Source organism: Nycticebus coucang, chromosome 6 (genome assembly GCF_027406575.1).
Source record: "Nycticebus coucang isolate mNycCou1 chromosome 6, mNycCou1.pri, whole genome shotgun sequence".
NCBI lineage: Eukaryota > Metazoa > Chordata > Mammalia > Primates > Lorisidae > Nycticebus > Nycticebus coucang.
In genome coordinates, this window is record NC_069785.1 from 90,094,837 (window position 1) to 90,116,032 (window position 21,196).

General features: G+C 42.5%; 1 pseudogene; it reads left to right on the plus strand.

Moving 5' to 3' along the window:
* Positions 1-993: 993 nt before the first annotated feature.
* Positions 994-2,314, plus strand: LOC128587507 (TAR DNA-binding protein 43-like; annotated as a pseudogene).
* Positions 2,315-21,196: the final 18,882 nt, after the last annotated feature.

Here is a 21,196-nt window from a genome sequence, read left to right on the forward strand (position 1 = left end):
GTTGGTGTGGATGTGGAGAAAAGGGCACACTTCTACACTGCTGGTGGGAATGCACACTAATACGTTCCTTTTGGAAGGATGTTTGGAGAATATGTAGGGACCTAAAAGTAGATCTGCCATTTGATCCTATAATTCCTTTACTAGGTATATACCCAGAACACCAAAAATCACAATATAACAAAGACATCTGTACCAGAATGTTTATTGCAGCCCCATTCATAATTGCTAAGTCATGGAAGAAGCCCACGTGCCCATCAACCCACCAATGGACTAGCAAATAGTGGCACATGTATACCATGGAATATTATGCAGCCTTAAAGAAAGACGGAGACTTTACCTCTTTCATGTTTACATGGATGGAGCTGGAACATATTCTTCTTAGCAAAGCATCTCAAGAGTGGAAGAAAAAGTATTCAATGTACTCAGCCCTCCTATGAAACTAATTCATAGCTTTCATATGAAGGCTATAACCTAAGTATAGCACAAGATTATGGGGAAAGGGCCAAGGAAGGGGAAGGGAGGGGGGAGGTTAGTGGAGGGAGGGCAATGGGTGGGGCCACACCTACAGTGCATCTTAGAATGATTACAGGTGAAACCTACTAAATGCAGAATAGAAATGTCTGCATACAATAACTAAGAAAATGCCATGAAGGCTACGTTGAACAGTTTGATAAGAATATTTCAGATTGTATATGAAACCAGCACATTGTAACCCTTGATTGCACAAATGTACACAGCTATGATTTAACAATAAAAATAAATAAGTAAATAATAAAAGAAAGATCATAAAAAAATGTATGGTGATTAGAGGGACTTTACCTAACAAATGCAATTAGTGTTACCTGGAAAAAAAAAAGATGTTGAGATGAAAAGCAACACTTCACGTGAGATCAATACAGTATGCTCTCATTACGATGCAAATAACAACAACAAAAAATGTATGGTGATTGACAAGAAAAGATTGTGAGGCTCCATTTTGTGGGAACAAAGCGCTGGCTGGGATGCTTTTGGATTCCTCGCTGCTTCGGTTTCCCTGTTGGGCTTCCTAGCAGCAGCCTAGCGGAAAAATAAGAAAAGATGTCTGAATATATTCAGGTAACTGAAGATGAGAATCACGAGCCCATTGAAATACCATCAGAAGATGATGGGACAGTGCTGCTGTCCACAGTTACAGCCCAATTTCCAGGGGCATGTGGGCTGCACTACAGGAATCCATTATCTCAGTGTATGAGAGGTGTGCGGCTGGTGAAGGAATTCTGCATGCCCCTGATGCTGGTTGGGGAAATCTGGTATATGTTGTCAACTATCCCAAAGATAACAAAAGGAAAATGGATGAGACAGATGCTTCCTCAGTAGTGAAAGTGAAAAGAGCAGTCCAGAAAACATCTGATTTAATAGTGCTGGGTGTCCCGTGGAAAACAATAGAACCGGATCTAAAGGAATATTTTAGTAACTTTGGGGAAGTTCTTATGGTGCAGGTCAAGAAAGATATAAAAACTGGTCATTCAAAAGGGTTTGGCTTTGTTCGTTTTACGGAATATGAAACCCAGGTGAAAGTAATGTCGCATCAACATATGAAAGATGGACGATGGTGTGACTGTAAACTTCCTAATTCTAAGCAGAGCCTGGATGAACCTTTGAGAAGCAGAAAAGTATTTGTTGGGCGCTGCACAGAGGAAATGACTGATGATGAGTTGCGGCAGTTCTTTTGTCAGTATGGAGAAGTGGTAGATGTCTTCATTCCCAAACCATTCAGGGCTTTTGCCTTTGTTACGTTTGCAGATGATCAGGTTGCCCAGTCTCTTTGTGCAGAGGACTTGATCATTAAAGGAGTCAGCATACATATATCCAATACCGAACCTAAGCACAATAGCAATAGACAGTTAGAAAGAAGTGGAAGATTTGGTGGTAATCCAGGTGGCTTTGGGAATCAGGGTGGATTTGCTAATAGTAGAGGGGGTGGAGCTGGCTTGAGAAACAATCAAGGTAGTAATATGGGTGGTGGGATGAACTCTGGTGCTTTCAGCATTAATCCAGCAATGATGGCTGCAGCCCAGGCAGCGCTGCAGAGCAGTTGGGGTATGATGGGCATGTTAGCCAGTCAGCAGAACCAGTCAGGTCCGTCAGGTAATAACCAAAGCCAACACAACATGCAGAGAGAGCCAAATCAGGCCTTTGGTTGTGGAAATAACTCTTACAGTGGTTCTAATTCTGGTGCAGCAATTGGTTGGGGGTCAGCATCAAATGCAGCTGTGTTTTTAATGGAGGCTTTAGTTCAAGCATGGATTCTAAGTCTTCTGACTGGGAGATGTAGACTGGGTTATGGTTGGTTGCTGTGAAATGGTGGGAAGTTAAATTTTTCTATGCTCATGGTAAGTATATGGTAAAATACATATATACTAAGAATTTTCAAAATTGGTTTGTTCAGTGTGGAGTATATTTAGCAGTATTTTTGACATTTTTCTTTAGAAAAAAAGGAAGAGCTAAAGGAATTTTATAAGTTTTGTTACATGAAGGGTTGAAATATTGAGTGGTTGAAAGCAAACTGCTGTTTGCCTGATTGGTAAACCAACACTACAATTGATATCAAACAGTTTCTCCTGTAATAATTTATCCCTGGACATGTCAAGTGAATTCTTTGCATGTTCAAAATGGAAACCATTGATTAGAACTACATTCTTTTTTCCTTGTTTTAATTTGGACCCCACCATATGGATTTTTTCCTTAAGCAAATCTCCTTTTGGGAGATCATGATGTCACAGTGTTTGGTTCTTTTGTTTTTGTTTTTAACACTTGCCTCCCCTCCTATACAAAAGTACAATATGAAGCCTTCATTTAATCTCTGCAGTTCATCTCATTTCAAATGCTTATGGAAGAAGCACTTCATTGAAAGTAGTGCTGTAAATATTCTGCCATAGGAATACTTCTGTCTACTTGCTTTCTCATTCGAGAATTCGTCATCACACATCATAGGCTTCGTCTTTGACGGTGGGTGTCCCATTTTTATCCGCTACTTTATTTCATGGAGTTGTATCAACGCTATGAACGCAAGGCTGTGATATGGAACCAGAAGGCTGTTTGAACTTTGAAACCTTGTGTGGGATTGATGGTGGTGCCGAGGCATGAAAGGCTAGTATGAGCGAGAAAAGGAGAGCGCGTGCAGAGACTTGGTAGTACATAAGGGATATTTTTTAACTTGGCGAGATGTGTCTCTTGATCCTGTGGCTTTGTTGACAGCATGTGCAGAGAGCAATGATAGCAAATAATGTACAAATGTTTTTTGCATTCAAAGGACATCACGTCTGTTGGAAGACTTTAAGTGAGTTTTGTTCTTAGATAACCCATCTTAGCTGAATGTGTTAAGTGAAATGATACTTGTATTTCCCCTACCCTTTTGTCAACTGCTGTCAATGCCGTATGGTGTGTGTTCTCTTCTGTTACTGATCTGTAAGTGTGGTAATGTGAACTGAAGCTGATGGGTTGAGAACATGGACTGAGCTTGTGGATTGCTTTGCAGGAGAACTTGGAAGCAGAGTTCACCAGTGAGCTCAGGTGTCTCAAAGAAGGGTGGAAGTTCTAATGTCTGTTAGCGGCCCATAAGCATGCTGTTTGCTGCGGTTCCGTGTCCTGTGCTTGGATGCTTTTGTAAGAGTTGTCGATGTTGGAAATTCTTAAATAAAACTGATTTAAATAAATAAATAAATAAATAAAAAGATTGTGAGGCTCCAGACAGCCATTCATTATGTTCATTCCCCTGCTGCAGGGTATGATCCAGTCTTTTCCCTCATCTTCAGGGCAGCTTGATCAAACCAGCTTTAGTATTCTCTTGCACATTGAATGAGGCCTTCCAGAGGTCCTCACACTTTTTAAATAGGGGGCCAGTTCACTGTTCCTCAGAACACTGGAGGGCTGGACTATAGTTTAAAAAAAAACACAACTATGAACAAATTCCTACGCACACTGCACATATCTTATTTTGAAGTAAAAAAAAACAAAACAGAATGAATACAATCACACCACCTCATGTGGCCCGCAGGCCGCTGTTTGAGGACCCCTGCGAAAGGTAACTGTGGAAAAGTCCAGAGCCACTCCACCTTGGACTGGGAACCCATTCCTGGCATCAGATAGGCTTCTCTAGAAGATGTGAGGCAGCGGAGGGAGATATGCTCTTTACCTTGGTGCCTCCTCTTTGCTTGATCAGAATTTGTTAAAACACTACTATTTTCAGGTGCAGTACTCAAAACTATAGAGAATACATAGAAAAAAAAGGAGATCAGAATCTGGAAATGGGCTCCAATATTTACTCATTGATAAGCAGACCATCCCAACCCTATTGTGCTGGGTCCAATCAGAACTCTGCCCCCATTTGACAGGCCCTTGCCGACTTACCACTTGGCTCCACCTTACTACCATAGGCATGGTTTATGACCCAGGGTGGCCAGAGTCTACCCTTGCATTGCTATATGGGTGTTATCAGTTCCTTACAGCCAAAGGAATGAAACTGGTTCATAGATTGGTGATACTTGATCTACCAAACTATTTGACATTGTATAAAAACCAGCATGTAATTTTTTTTTTCAGGAAGGGATTGACTGTTTCAAAGATGCTGTTATTTTACATTGGAACCAGTTGTTCAAATACACAGGTGTTCAAACCAGTTTTCCTTGTTAAACAGCTATTATCTTTACCAGCTACTTCAACAGGGATGTTTAGGAAGTCACCTTACACTTACATTAATGAGTTCTAAGGAGCAAGCATTGTGTCAAATTGTTGGCCAAAAGTTACCACACACTTAGAGATGCTGTGCTCTGATTTGTGAGTTTCTTGGGTGGTGGAGGGGTTTTGAATCTAGACCCTAAAAGAAACAAGATTCCCAAGATTAGAAAGTAGAAGTAGCCATCTAGAAAAGCAAAATGCCAGCTTTACTTTTTTAGTCTATAAAATCAGGTACATTATCATTATAAAAGAGCTAGAAAAAGTGTGTGCTGAGTTTTTTTAAACCATTCTCCAAGATTCATAGTGTAACACATTCTTTTATTAAAGTCTTTTTTTATGTTTTGCAGTTTTCTTTTTTAAGGTATAACTTTAAAGCCTTTCCATTTGAGCCTGAAGAGCAAGGTTCAAAGACTCAGATCATTCCCTCTATTACTTCCTCGTGTGCGTGGTGGAGATATCATTAATGGATCCCAGCACAGGTGCCTGCTGGGTCCAGGGATGGCCTTGTAATTGACCACAATACAAAGCTGTCAACATCAGCATCCATCACCCATCCAGTAGTGTTGGTCTGTCGTGTGCCAGGAAGGATGAAAGCTATTTTTTTGCATAAACCATAGCTAGTGGTGCCATTTTATGTATAGGCTCCGAGTAGAAATTTTGCTAGCTCTTATCTGTTCATAAACTGGTGTACATCAGGCCCAGAAAAACACACAACTCAAAAATCAATCAACTATAGATTGTGACACCGATGATGTGAATATAAATGTTTATGGAAATGCAGATGAAGATAAGACCAGTTACTTTAAGTTCTCAACACGTCAGTTTCCTGTCCCTGTGGGGAGAAGATAAATATTCATTGAATAAATCAAAGAACAGTGAATGGTTGAAATGGGGTGCAGTCAAAACTTCACATTTTCAAATGTGTTTTGCTTCACGCTGACAGGTACCAGACAGATGGCTAAGGAGATCCCAAGGTCTTCGGTATGTTCTTTGAAACAAAGTGCTACATCTCTAACAATACACTGGCTCAGTCCGACCTCTGCATGAGGCTGGGAAAGTTTCCTGTCTTCAAGTTAATTTGTTTCCTGGAATCTCAGATTCATTCTCACCTCAGAGGGCCAACCAGTTTCTAACTCGACATAAAGGATAGGCATGAAACAGTCCTTACAAGCAGAAATATTAGGAGCCTAGGGCTATTGTAATAAAGTAGCACAATTGGGAAGCTCAATTAGAAATGTATTCTTTCATTGTTCTGAAGGCCGGAAGTCCAAAATCAGGGTTGATTCCTTCCGAGGGCTCTAGGGGGAAATCTTTTCCGTGCCTCCCTTTGGTTGCTGGTGGCTGCCAGCTGTCCTTATCTTGGCTGGTAGCCCCTCACTTCAACCTCTGCTGCTATCCTCACATAGTATGCTCTCTGCATGTCTGTCTTTATGTGACCATCTTTTTTAGAAGGACACCAGTCATATTAGATTAAGGACCAATTCTACTCCAGTATGACTTCATCTTCATTTAACTGATCACATCTGTAACAACCCTATTTCCAAACAAGTTTGCATTCGGAGGTACTGAGGGTTAAAACTTGACTTTTTTGTGGGAGGGAGATAGACAAAGGATATGATTTGATCCATAATAGGGGATGAGAAAATATCTTATCTCATCAAATAATGAATGTTGTCAAAGCATATAAAGCAACATTTTATATAGTTTAGATTTATGGTGGCAGGTTCCTGGGGCCTCTGAGAGATACTAAGGCAGGCTGGAAGCGGTGGCTCATGCCTGTAATCCTAGCACTCTGAGAGCCAAGCCAGGAGAATCACCTAAGGCCAAGAGTTCAAGACCAGCCAGAATAAGAGTGCGATCCCCCAACCCCTTATCTCTACAAAAAAATAGAAAAGTTACCTGGGTCTAGTGGTGGGCACCTATAGTCCCAGCTACTTGGGAGGCTGAGCCAGGAGGCTCCCGTGAGCCTAGGAGTTTGAGTTTGCTGTGAGCTATGATGATACTACTGCCCTCTAGAGTCAGGTTACAGAGCAGGACCCTGTCTCCAAAAACACAACACAAACAAAACAACATCAAGGCATTCAATAAATGTATCCACAATGGATAGAAGTGTGTCTGCTTTGTTATTTCCATCTCAGCACTGATTAGAATGTCAGCAGTCACCTAAAAGACAAAGGCTCTATATCCCATCACAAATCTCCAGAGCCATTTTGTTTTGAGTTTCCCAAGTTTGAAGATGTGAGGAACACATGATTTAGCTTTTGTCTCAATAACACCAGCTTTCTATATTTTATTCAGGTGGCCCCTCTCCTCTCGGCTTTCTATCTACCAGATTTTCAAGATGGCTTCGATACATGCAGAAACAGAAAAAATATTCTACAGAAGTTAAAGTGATGCGAGGTTCTGTCTTTAGAATAAGTGGATACAAAAACAGTTGGTTTCCAAGAGCCAGATTGATAACCCCACTTCAACTGCACCAGTAGGGAGGACAAAGTGAAGATACTTTGCAGTGTGCATTTATTTGCTAGTGTTTTTGTAACTTCTCACTGGGCAGATGCTGAGCAGATGATATATATATTTTTTATTATGCACCAACAGTAGAGAGACAGCTAATATTTTTTTCCAGTTCAGTTATTCATGTCAGCACTGCTGTAGAAAGAAAGTTATTCCATTCTTTTTACTGCAGGGAAAAAAAAGAGTTTGTGTTGCTCTTCATCCTTGAGCTGGAACAGACTGTGGCTAATGCCCATTTATAAAACCACATTGAGAGAGAATTTTTTACTCTTTCTGCTTTCTGACATCCCAAAAAACATCACTGGTGAATGTGGACATTAAAAACTTTATTGAGGGGTGGCGCCTGTGGCTCAGTGAGTACGGCACCGGCCCCATATGCCGAGGGTGGCGGGTTCAAACCCAGCCCCGGCCAAACTGCAACAACAACAAAAAAAAAATAGCCGGGCGTTGTGGCGGGCGCCTGTAGTCCCAGCTGCTCGGGAGGCTGAGGCAAGAGAATTGTGTAAGCCCAAGAGTTAGAGGTTGCTGTGAGCCGTGTGATGCCACGGCACTCTACCCGAGGGCGGTACAGTGAGACTCTGTCTCTACAAAAAAAAAAAAAACTTTATTGAGGGTTTCTATAAAGGTGGAAAGGAAAAGGGGAGGGCTGTATGTTCCTTGGTTCCATACACAACCAAGTCCCCAAGACTAGTGTTGTGTATGGACCCAACATACACAACACTAGTGTTGATTATGGATTAAGCATCCATAATCTCCCCCAGGGAGGAAAGGCTTCCCCCCTAAGAGTTCCAGAGATCTGCACACTGCACTGAGGCAATCTAATCCATTTTGGCTGATTCTCTCTGTTCCCAATTAAATCAATTATCTGGGTAATCTTCATAATTAATGGCAGAAGGCTTGAGCTGTCAGGACTGGCTGGAGCAAAAATATTTGGGTGTGTGCTTTAAGCCACAGTTGCTCTGTGGATTTCCAGTGCTGGGGCAGGTGAGGGGGATTAGGTATCCAATGGGGTCAGCTTTCTCAATTAGCAATGGACTCCAGCTAAGCAGCAGACCCATGGGGTCTAGAAAGGGCTTTCATGTAGAAGTCAGGAGGTTGTGTTTCTGCTCAGCCTCTGGCACTGGCAAGCTGTGTCACACTGAGCAAGATTCTTTGCTTCGGAATGACTTATCTCTTCATCTGTAAAATAAGGCAGTAAAACCAGATGGTTTTAGTTAGTATTTATGCAGTGAATGCTGAATACCAGGCACTGTAGCAAGTGCAATTCATTTAATCCCCATAACCAATCTTTTATAAAAATCAAGGCACAGAGAGGTTAAGTAACTTGCCCAAGGTCACACAGCTAGTAATTTTTGAAGACCAGAGGGTCTCTAAGCTCCATCCTGACAATAATTTTAATGGCTACTGCTGAGAATCAAGTGGAAGACTCAGTGTCCCAGCTAAAGTTTAGGTTAATTTAGATTCTTGATACTTCAGGTGCATGGATTAACAATGGGGAAATCAACTGCTATCTTTCTGGAAAGGCAGAATCTCAGATCTCACTCTAAATCTGTTAATCAGAATCTGCATTTTTACCCAGATACCAACATGGTTCATGCGCCTGTAACATTTTGAGAGACGCTGATCTAAGGCCAACCAAAGGCTCGCAGAATTGGACCCACTGCAAAAAAATTGTTTCTTCTCATGTCTGATAAGCTGTGAGGGCCCTAGACTGAGGTGCCAGGGGAAGGGTGCCATGCTTTCCTTCTGGAAGTCAGTTTTATGCCCTTTGACTGGATGAAGGCTCTGCATTGCATCTTTTCATTTCCTGCCCAAGTCATATGTACCTGGTTCTCTGCTCTGCCTCCAAAAGGAAGCCTCCAGTAACCAGAAATAGAGCGGGAGTTAAAGATGGTCTTGGTGGGCTGACTGCAGGGGCTGGGGGAAGCCATTATGAATGGATTAATGTATATGCAGGATGAAATTCTCCAGTGTCCTGGAGAAATTGCTGTCCTAACTCTCTCCCTGGCTTCCCTCCTTTATTTAACAATGACTCTACACAAAAGCTTTCTATGGAAAGATAATTGGATTTCTCACTGTATTTGTTGAAAACTCACTTAACTTTATAATGGCCCCAGTTATATTGTTTGTATCAAATCAGGACTGGTAAAGTACCAATTTTGGGATAAATATCTAAATTTTTGTATATACATCTAGCATTACCAAAGCAAGAAGGGGGGAAAAAGCCAGAAATAAAAATCCATTAGTAAAAACAGATACCACATATGTATTGCTGCACGAGGCTTAAATGTGCTGGATAAATTTAGGTTTTCAACATCTGAGTGCTATTTTTATCCTACCTATGTATGTATTTGCTTAGTGTTTAATCACTGTGATGCTTTTGGCAAATGGGTCACTGAAGAAGAATATAGCCTGCTGTACTCATGCCTGAAGTGCCAATTTAACTCAGTTGCGAATGAATTAAACAAATGCGTAGTACTTTAATCTAATAGTGATTATGCCTCCCTTTCTCCCAATAGAGGTTGCAATAGAACCCTGCTTCCTGAATCCACTAGAGGTTACTTTGATGTTTTTAGTGCTGAAAACATTGGTTACTTCATGCTTTGCTATTTTTGTCTGGAAAGAAATCTGGTGGACACAGTAGGATAAGCCTTGATTTGAGAACAGAAGGTCTGGGTTGGAATATGACTAATATTACAAGCCATGTGGCTAAAGGTTAGTCATTAAAATTTCTAGAGACATAATTTTCTCACTTAAAAAGTAAGAATAGTTTTCATTGTCTATGTAATTGAAGTTAATATTTACTGATTTTATAGTGCTGTTCAAATCACCTCCACGGGCCTCAATTTTCTTACCTGCAAAATGGTGCTAATAGCTGCTTAATCCAGCTATTGGGTGGTTGTGAACAGTAGATGAATAATATGTGGGAAATAATAAAGAAACACAGGTGGACCTCATTATTCAAGGGGACTGTATATTTTAAAAAATTAAAACAGAATTGTATAAAACAAAGAAGCAAAAATTCACAATAAATGGTATTTTTTAAAGTATCTACTGATTTTCATTATTAAAAATGAAAAGTATAAACCAGGTGCAGTGGCTCACTCCTGTAATTGTAGCATTCTGGGAGGCCAAGGTGGGTGGATTACCTGCGCTCAGGAGTTCCAAACCAGCCTGAGCAGAAGCAACACACTATCTCTAAAAATAAGCTAGGCATTGTGGTGGGCCAGCTACTCGGAGGCTGAAGCAAGAGGATCTCTTAAGCCCAAGAGTTGAGGATACTGTGAGCTATGATGTCATGGCACTTTACCAAGGGTGACAAAGTGAGACTGTCAAGAAAGAAAGAAAGAGAGAGAGAGAGGGAGGGAGGGAGGGAGGGAGGGAAAGAAAAGTATAAAAATACGCTAGTATTTAAAGAATCTTACATAATTGCAAAATTGTTTGCTAATTTTAAGGATTAGAAAATGAATCCACTGTTGATTTTTTTAAGACCTCCTTCACTTTACTTTGACTTTTGCTATGGATATTGAGAGGGTCATTTTTGCAAAATACTAAGGGACTTCATTCATTTTCCCAAGAGCCTCTTTTAATTCTCTGATATTCAAATCACTGTCTTTTGAAGCTCACATTATGTCTCCCTTCAAATCGAATGAAAGTCTGTATCTTTTGTAGGGTATGCAATTTCACTTTGTTACAGCCGATTTGCATTTGATTTGCATTGTATTACTGACCTCATGGGAGTGTCCAACAAAGATCTTGATGCCATATGTGAGGGTAGACACCAGCATAAGTGGGAAGTTATGATTACATGGAAACTAATTATATAAGTGGTCAATTAATTAGTGAATCTTTTTCTGTCCTGAGAATTTTTCCTTCCCCACTCAGTCTTAGAACTGCATAAATGTAGTTAATAAGTTCTCTCCCCTCCCCCTATTAAAACTGTATACAGTTCAATTCCCCAGAATTTGATTGGGGACCAAATTCGTAAAAATCAGATGATATTTCAAATGCTCTTGGATAGGAGATGATATTTTAAGGCATCCTTTGATGTTTCTCAAGGAAAATGAAAAACCAACCTAATCCCTGACTTAATCTTACTTTTATAAATCTAGATTTCCAGGAACCACATTTCCTTACAGCAGTGAGTCGGGTGTCACGTGATGTTGACTTACCTCTCTCTTTGCACACAAGGGGCCAGGTCCACAACCATTTTGAAGTAGGCACAGGTGAGCCAGGCAGAGAAATAAGTTCTCTCCCTGCAGGAAAAGACTTAACTCCTACGTATGGAGCACCCCTCCCCTTCCTGCTGCTCTGACTGGTTGAGGCCTATGCGATTCTTTCTTACCAATCTTTTCTGAAGGCAAGAAGTGTTGAGGATTAAAGACAAAAGCAAGCCGAGAAAGAACAATCCCTTTTTCTCCTGAGCACCTCCCATACCCCTAACATTCCCTGACACGTGCGGAAGTGGAAGTATCTGATGTTCGGCCTGATCACAACACAACCCTTCCCCCATCTTGAAACAAACTCCACTTTCCTTTCCTGTGGGATTAGCAGTGAACAAGGGCTAAGAACAGACAGTTTCATGGTGTTTTTGTTAGGTTTCCTAAATGGGCAGCTGTGGGCAGAAATTTAGACAAACAATAGGGCTTTTAAGGGGATCCTGTCATGTCATCACCAAAAGAATTGTTCCCAGTTTCTGTAGCCTCTCCCTGGCATGGTAAAACACTTGTGGTCCGAGGACATGGGGAGACCTTTGGGTGTACTTCATTCTCTTTTTCTTCCCAAGGAGAACAGTCGGTGGGAGAGGGAAGCCGGAAGAGAGAGAGATTGGAGACACCATTGTGCTCGCTGGAGAGAAAAGGGAGGCGCCATACTGTTGGTAGCCAGGAGGTCCTGGAAGGAGAGGAGTGATTTCCACCAGAAGTTTTCTGCAGCAAAGCAGCCCCTGTCAGAGCCGGTCCTGCTGGGCCTGCAACTACAAGGCTCCACGCACCCTCCACAAAGAGCAGAGCCAGACGTGGACAGTCTCACAGCCTCCTTTCACCACATCTTAAGACAGTCCTAATGCCCACAGCTTCTCATTTAGAAAAATCCTCTTGGGAAGATACCCTTTGAAGGCATAAGCTCTAATGTTCAAAATCTCTTCACAAACTATACATTTCTCCGTGTTCTCTGGGGCAGCTGGTTCCTCTCTAGATAAATCACAGGGCTTGGGAGCATTTCAGTGATAGATCTTAGAGTTCTCCTTTCAACATGGTACTAAGAGCCCAGCCCCAGAGGAAATGGCCTGGGAAGATCTCCTGCAGGTTACATTCCTCCTTGTAAACTCCTTTCAGACCGCTGTGTCTGCAAAGTGGATTTAGGAATGTCATAAACCCTGGCATTGCAAAAGGGCATCAAGGCTGGACAGAGCCCCTGGATATCAGTCATCAGGGCTGGCAGGTGGGCAGAGAGAGAAGAGCCTCTGCAAAGGCACCAGGGGCCTCCTACCTCTGGTGGTCAGCACTTGGCCACCAGGAGCTCACAGGGAGTTCACAAGAAGAAAGGGGAGAAATGCAGAACAGAAACTCGAAGGTGTCTGAGCAAACCTTGGATGCAAAGGCCTTGTTGCTCTATCTGAAAACGTGATTCCAGGGAAAGGCCAGTAAGTATCATTCGGGGGTCTATTATGTGCTTTCTTAGGAGGACACAGACAGCACAGAAGTGGTGATCCTGCCCGTATGGGAGCTGACCTTCTCGTCAGGGAAATAAGACAAAGACAGTTAAGTTAGAAGGAGCAATTTCCTAGGGGGAAATATCCTGTATTAACTTCAAGCTGAGCCTCTGGAACTAGATTTCTTGCTGTGGATTCTGGCCCCACCTGCTTCCCAGTTGTATAACCCAGTTGGCAGGAGGCTCAGTTTCCTCATCTCCAGTGGGCATAGACAGCACCGTGCCTACATTGAAGGCTTGGAGTGAGGATCAAATGGGCTACCCTGGTAAAGACTCAGGCCATAAATAGTGCTCATATTAGCCGCAGACATCACCTTTTTCAAAGGTGGAATATAGTTAAGCTCTAACGTAGCGTGAAATTTCTCTTTTTCTTCCCAAGGAGAACAGTCGGTGGGAGAGGGAAGCCGGAAGAGAGAGAGAAGCCGGAAGTCTTCAGAAAAACGGAAAGTAAGTTGGATTGCGGGTGGCTTGGAAAAGTAGGTTGGATTTAGCTTAGCAATGGAGAGGGGCCCAGGCATTTAGGACATCCAGATAATGAGAGATCAGGCGCAGAGGCAGCGTTCCCATCCCCAGGCCAGTCCGTGTGTCAGCCTGCTTAAAGTAGAGGCCTGGCAGGTGTGGCAGGAAATGGGCTTCCTTTACGTGGGTGGAATTGTCTAAATGGGAAGAATCTGAAAACTGCCCTGAAGCCTACCCCACTGAATAGGACGGGTGAGAGGAAGAAAAGCAATGAGCAAGGCTCCGGGCAGGAGGGAGAGCCGGGAAGGTGAAGTTTCAGGGAGACAAAAGGGCCAAAGACTGCAGATTCCAGCGAGTAAAGAGAACCTGATCAGGCCACACATCTGGGGACCCTGGTGGGGACCTACGGGTGTGGCAACTGGGATGGGGTGGGGGAGGGACGGCTAGAAAGATGTTTAGAGAAATGAAATAGGACTTAGTAGTGACGTCCATATTCACAACACGGGCATCGTGGATGTGAAGATCTTCAGTGAAGTCTTGCCTGTGTTCGTTTAGATGTTCTGGCTTTAAGGAATAGACACACACTCAAGTCAGGTAATGAAAGATTTTTATATAAGCATGGGGACTCAGGAAAAGCTACACAAACTAAATAACAAAGGTGGCTTCGGGGAGACCAGAAGATGTTTGCGTGTTTTATTTTGACACTCCCCAGTCACAGCCTTAACTAGCTTCACATGTCTGCCTCACCATTTTTTCACTTCTGTCAAACTCCCTAACCCTTTATAAATATATTTCCTGCTCTCTTTAGTGTACTTGGGAGAATATTTTGTACATATTCAAGTAACGTATTTTCTTTTTCCTCTTAAATCATATTCTTTGTAGCTTTCCACCTCAGAGGCTAAGCCATGAAATCCCTTGGCCTGTGAGGAAGTAATAGGTTTGAAAAACCAGGCTCAGATGAGAGAGGGAATTTCTAAATAGTTTTAGAATTTCAAGAAGCAACTTGGAGGAATCAGGGCGTAGGATCCCTCCTGGGGTGCAGAAAGGATACTCTATCAGACATGGCTAAGTCACAAGGGTTAACTCGTGGTGGTGGTGTGATGATAAGGGGCTGCTGAGGTCCCCCCCTTACTAGCTTGAAGACCTGTGTGCAGAAGGAGGGAGATGGAGATGGAAGGAGACATTTTCTCTTCTCTCATCTCCCACTACTGCATCAGGGTCGATTGTAGTGGGCAGCTTTAGGGGTGTCCAGGAGATTGGGGGTGCTTAAGTAGCACGAGAATCCTTCTCAACTCCATACCTGGGGCTCATCACTTCCCATGCTGCCCTCTGCTGCTCTCTGGGACAAGTTCATCGAGGTAAACCTGGTGGTGCCATGTGGTGGAAGGGATAAACTTCCTGGTGTTTCAGGTTTTGGGGCTCTGCTTTTGGTGTTCTAGTAGTGTGGATTCACCGTGGAGGAAACTGTTGGGAGCTCTGTTTCTTAGCAAGGGTATTTTGATGCCGTGGTGGATGAACGGGAGGCCCGGCCCTCTAGGAAGGGGGATTAGTGTTGGTAGAATGTAGTGAGATCATGTGAACCAGGGAGGACCATCAGCCAATGTCCAAGCCACAAGAGGCCACATCACAAGTGACACCAGCAGTGCAATGCAGCCACAAGTACCAGTGGGGCCAGCTGTGCTGGTGTTCATGGTCGTGGCCGTGGAGGTGAAGAGACAAAGGATATTGCTTTTCAGCCTCTGTGCCCTCAAAACCACAGGTCACCTAAGCTCCACCTGCCCAGTAGCCACAGACACAATATTAAAACAGAGAATTGAAAGAAATAAGATTTTACAAACTCAGTAATACTTAAAAGAATGTCAAAATTATTATGTCAAATTAAGAATTGGACTAAGGTATTTTGTTTTGTTTTTTATCTTTTGTTACTCACCAGTGAGTGTGGGCTTGTGCAAAAGATTTTTTTTTTTTTTTTTTTTTTCGGGAGACAGAGTGTCATGGCCTCAGCCTAGCTCACAGCAACTTCAAACTCCTGGGCTCAAGTGATCCTCCTGCCTCAGCTTCCCAAGCAGCTGGGACTACAGATGCCTAGCTAGTTTTTTCCCTTTTTATAGAAGTGGGGTCTACCCCTTGCTTAGGCTGGTCTCAAACTCCTGAGCTTAAGGGATCCTTCTTCTTCCCCCACCCCCAGAGTGCTAGGATTACAGGTGTGAGCCACCAATCTCAGCCTGTTTATGCAAGATTAAAGCAGTTACAATAGAGAAATAGAGACGCTGTATTTTTTCTGCACAGTGGAATTCTAATTTAAATAAATTTCTAACTCCACCGCCAGAGCTCCTGGTTTCCATGCCCCTGTAACCTCACTTGTATATGGCCCATCATGACTTCCCAGCAAACTTCCCACTTGTTCTTTAAATCATTACCTACAATTTCATTTTTCACTGTTCATTGTCTGACTTTCTCTCTATTTGTCAGTTTAAGGGCTCCCCAGTCAGAGAATCTGCTTACTCGGAATTGTTTTGCTTTTAGTTTTAGTTTTGAGCCTGGTTGTACTGACTGAGATCTGACCTGTGGGTTAGTAAACAGGGAAACAGAGCTATGCGCAGGGGAATTTCCAAGAAAGCTTCTGAGGTGGATAAATTAATAGAATAATCAATTCTTTATTAGTTCACCGATGCTTAAAGTCATGACCAAAGAAGAACCAGGAAAAGAGCCTTGTAGAAATATAAAAATGTTCTATCTTGATAACACCTTCCTTCCCTATAAGCCTCTCCAATAGACTTATGTTAGAGTGATTGAATTTTTCCACTACTAGAAATAAGCTTCAGGAGTTTTTAAATTTCAGCTCCTTTTCCCATATGGGGAATCAGGAATCAATTAATTCTTCTCATGCAGACTTTCATTTATTTATGTTTTATAAATACCCAGCTATTATAGTTAATAAGATGTAAAATGGAATATGTTTTTTTAAATAATTCAAATATATTAAAACGGAGCAACTGAAACCACACTACATACAATTCTTGTTTGAAGATTGAGAAGATAGTTCAGAATTTTGCAGTCTCTCTGGGCTATAATTATGAAAATCACTATCATTTTTCTTTATATGCACATCCAACAGTTTTGGTTACTAGTCTACGTCAGCTTATAATGTGTATCTTATGTTGCATTAATTCCAAGTTTTATTCCATGCAAAAGCAAGGTTGGGGTGTCCTGCAGTGTATTTCCTATCTCATAAACATCTTTGTCAGGAGCTCCACATGTTCACACAGCAGGGATGTTAAGGTTCATTTAAGGGGAATGGATTGTAAAGCCCATTTCAGGTGATCTACATATTAGCACAGGCACAGGCTGGGAGCTCACAGCAGAGCCAAATGGCGTCCCGAGGGATGCTGGGAAACAGAGCTGGCAGCTGGCTCACTCGTGTGTCCAACACCAGCGTGCGGTTAAACCTGCCCTTTCCCAAGTCTGCAAGGCAGTAGCGGCAGTGGCAGAAGGATATGAGGATTTTGCAGCTGGCTCGGTTTTAAATCTGGGCATTGTGCTCCACTCACAGGCATCACACGGGTTTATCCACAGCCAAAACAAGAGACCAGTGCAAATGGGAAGGCACCAAAGTCTTGTTTTTCTCATTCAATGCCCTCCTTAGTGCAATATGTGAAAAAACTCCCACTTCGATAGGTCAGCTGTAATTGTTGAAAAATGGATCATGATAGAGCCAAATGATAAAGGAATGTGGCTTCAATTATACTTGCAGATAGAAGACAGATTATTATCCTTTATCCTTATTAACAGAGGCTCTTCTATTAATTAATCTTTTTTCCAACAAGTATTTAGTGAACATATACTGTATGCCAGGCTCCTTGTAGATTACTGAGACACAATCTTCCTAACTGGCTTTCCTGAATTCTAGCAGGAGCCTCTCCCACCCCAACCTGACTTATTAGGGCATTTACTTGTCTGTGGGATTCTTGCTCCCAGAACAGCTCAAAATCTAAGGCGAGAAGAGGGATGTAGGGTGACCAGTCTTGAGCAGAGAATTCTGTCAATGGTGGATGAAAGGCTGGGGGCCTCTGAGATGGCCTTGACCAATGTCCAGCCAGAGTAGGATTTAGTGGGGAAGTTTCTGAGCACCTCCCCAATCGCTTAATCTATAAAGGACACTAAACACAACTGAGCACAGAATAGGTAAGAACACGGGTTTTTGCCAGCACCCTTCTCATGGATTGTGTTCTGTGTGGGTGGAAGAAGCACTTGGACAAGAGGGGTGGACTGGGGTGGGGAGAGCTGGAGACTTCCCATTGGGCAAACTTTGGCGACAGTGAATGTTAAAGGGTGTTCTTCATCTGCCCAGTAGGGCCCACATATGTTGTGGCAAGAGCTGAGCTGCTCAGGAAAGTGACAAGAAACTGAAGGTCCCACACTCATCTTCCTTCCCAGCTTACTCCCCGTATGGTTCCCAGTCTGTCTTCTCAGTTAAACAAGTAAGTGTTTAAACTGCAGCAGTTCTCAACCTGTGGGTCGCGACCCACGGGAACCTTATTAAAGGGCCGCAGCATTAGGAAGATTGAGAACCACTGGTTTAAAGACTAGTGGTTTAAAGAGTTGCCAGTTGTTAGCCATCAAAGGGGCTATTCCATGGTTAGCCATCTTCTTGCTTCTCTGGGAATTACCATTTGTATGGCTTAAAAAGGAGAAAGTCAGAAATTTCACTCTCACCCAGTCTCTACCCCTCACCTCCCCCAGCTAAGCAGAGCACATATTTGAGAGATGTGACAGAGTTGGTGCACCTTGATGATCTCCCTTTTCCACTAACATCTCCCTCCTTCCAGGCACCGGTGCTACTGGTGTGAGCCCTGACAGTGGAGGGCTCCTCCGTGTGGCTCCAGTCTGCTCGCACACCCTCCACGATCCATTGTCACCTGTTTCATACCCCTAGGGGCTCACTAGGTGATTCTTACTGTGGTCTAAAATAATGGTTGAGTATGGCTCCACATCTCCTTTCTCCAGAGAGACTCGGAGTTTAAAAGCAAAGCCTAAGAGATGGGTAGTCATTTCAAAGGCGTGCATCTGCCATAGTGGGCTCTGAGACAGATGGAGAGAGATCTGTCAGTGGCACTCTCAAAACCACAGCACCTGGGGGGAAACTCCCCATTCCGGCCTCTCTTCCTTTAACCTCATCAGTTAAATTACAAGTTTTTTGGGTGCAGTGTGACCCAGAGGACATCAGGATTTGTTACAGGTTCTTTTTCCATTTGCCTTTTTAAACTTCCTCGTCTGCTTATGGCCCAGCATTTGCTAGCAGCAGAGAATGGTTTTTCAGCATCTTTTCATTTTACGGGGCGATGCATTAGTGAGTCTTTTTCTCTGCTTTGAACAACAGGTGCATAGGCAGGGAGAACAGGCTGTAGCAATCAGACTAATATACTCTGTGGGAAGTAAGAATGCCAAGCACTTTAATTGACTCATGCATTTGGGATGTGGGACCATTTTAAAGATCTTAGTCTGTGGTAGAACAGTCAGCTTTCATCTGGGATTCTAAGATGGACTGGGGAACATTTACCTGGGGAGAAGAATTTTGTAAATGTTTTCTTATGATCACACATTAGAATTCAAACACATTTCTTTAATCCTGTTGACAGTTTTCACTGGGAAAAAAACTTGAGCAAAATGACTCTTGTGTGATTTGACTTGAACCAACAGGCCCCATTGCAATTTGAAATAAAAATCCCCTTGGCTCAGAGCTCTTTTCTTCACAGCAGTGATTCATTTTTTATTTCTAATTGTTAATCTCTTTGACTCCTCCAATTTTATTTTACTTTGGTTTTTTTCTTGAAATACTAAGAATAAAAGGCAATAACAGAGAGCAGGGGGGTTTTATGCTTAATTCTCAACACAAAAATTTAGCAGAGATTATTTGGCTGAAGAGTTTTACAAGAAATCACTAAACATCTTTATGGACTGGGATTTTCCATGAACACATGTCCACAAGAGCGTCTCCTGAGACAGGTAACATACCAGTCTCTTCTGTCTGCGTTTTTAAGAAACTGAGAGGCGTTAGTGACTATTTGCTAAAAGCACAGAAGCAAAGACTAAGTGAAGACAGAGAAGTAAACAGCTTGGCTCCAATTTGTTTCTATGGATTATTTGATTTAGTTCCTTTTTTAATGCACTATTTTACCTTGTCCTGATGCTCTAATAATGCAGAAGATGAAAAACTGCATTAAGGCCAACCATAAATTTTCAGTCTGTAATAGAGTCCTTAGACAAAGAAGGATCTGCATTTACCGAGTGAACAAAGAGGAAAAAAATTCTATTATTCAAGGAATTTTAAAAAATGAATTTTCATTTGCTGCTGTCAAATGTGAATATGGAATTTGGAACAGGGTGGAACTTGGAAGCAGATAATCTAACTGATTGTGAAGTATTAAAATTCATCAAGGGGTCCTCTAGGAATATATATGTACATATGTAAAATATCTTTTATTTCATAACAGCCCAATCTGTTGAATTTTGATTTTTTTTCTTATGGAATTTATAAATCAGGGAAAGGATTTTGTATACTTCCAGTTTAAATTAACTTTAATGATCATTTAAATTCCTCGGACAGATCTTGCAGAAGGAAGAGGTTGGAGGGACAAAAGCTGACAGTGTTGTGCTGAGGGCGTAGGGAGAAGTAGCTGGCTTTTAGAATCTGAACTACCAGAGGGAAGAACTCGAAGAATGAACAAATTTTACTCGGAGAGAAGATAAACGACTCCTCCCCTTCACCCAACACACTGCTATTCATACACGATGCTTCACTGAGTCTTCACAAAAGCATGAGAGTAGAATATTCCCGAGCCCATTTCATGGGGTGAAAGCTGGAGGCACGCTGCCCAGCTGCCCAGCTGCCCGGTGCTCATATCCTCTGCAGACTAATCCTTTGCTCTTTTTCTTAACCCAAACAGCCAAGTAAATGCCCTGCTGCTCCACAGTGGATGATTTTTCTAGCTACAAAAATATTGCGGCAGGGGTTAGGTTGCCAGAATCAGCAAATAAAAATACAGGGCACCCTATGTATGCCTCAAATGTTGTATGGGACAGCTTTATATTAAAGAAAATTGTTGTTTATCTGACATTCACATTTAACTGGTCTCCTATATTTTATCTGACAACCCTAGGTGGGGGATAATGGGCACACACTGAAATGGAGGAACTTGAAGGAAACAGTAGATAAGAAATTGAAACCCAACAATGAGTCTAAGTTCTAATGAACAGTGAGTCATCTTCCTATAGAAAAAAAAAGATGTCCCTTCTCCTACTGTCATATGAAGCTGTAGGAGAAGGTGTGATGGTGGAGATACAAAGATGTGGGTAAATGGGGAAGAAATACTCTTTTTTTTTTTGTAGAGACAGAGTCTCACTTTATGGCCCTCGGTAGAGTGCCATGGCCTCACACAGCTCACAGCAACCTCCAACTCCGGGGTTTAAGCGATTCTCCTGCCTCAGCCTCCCGAGTAGCTGGGACTACAGGCGCCCGCCACAACGCCCGGCTATTTTTTGGTTGCAGTTTGGCCGGGGCCGGGTTTGAACCCGCCACCCTCGGCATATGGGGCCGGCGCCTTACTGACTGAGCCACAGGCGCCGCCCAGGGAAGAAATACTCTTGTTAGTGAACAGGAACAGTATTGAGTTTTTCTTATCTAGAATGGACCCAGTTCTTATTACCTGGAGCGAAGCCTACCATTATATCCCTAATGGCTATTGCCTTAGACACCAGGAATAGTCACTTGTTACGTATGGGTCAAAGGACTGAA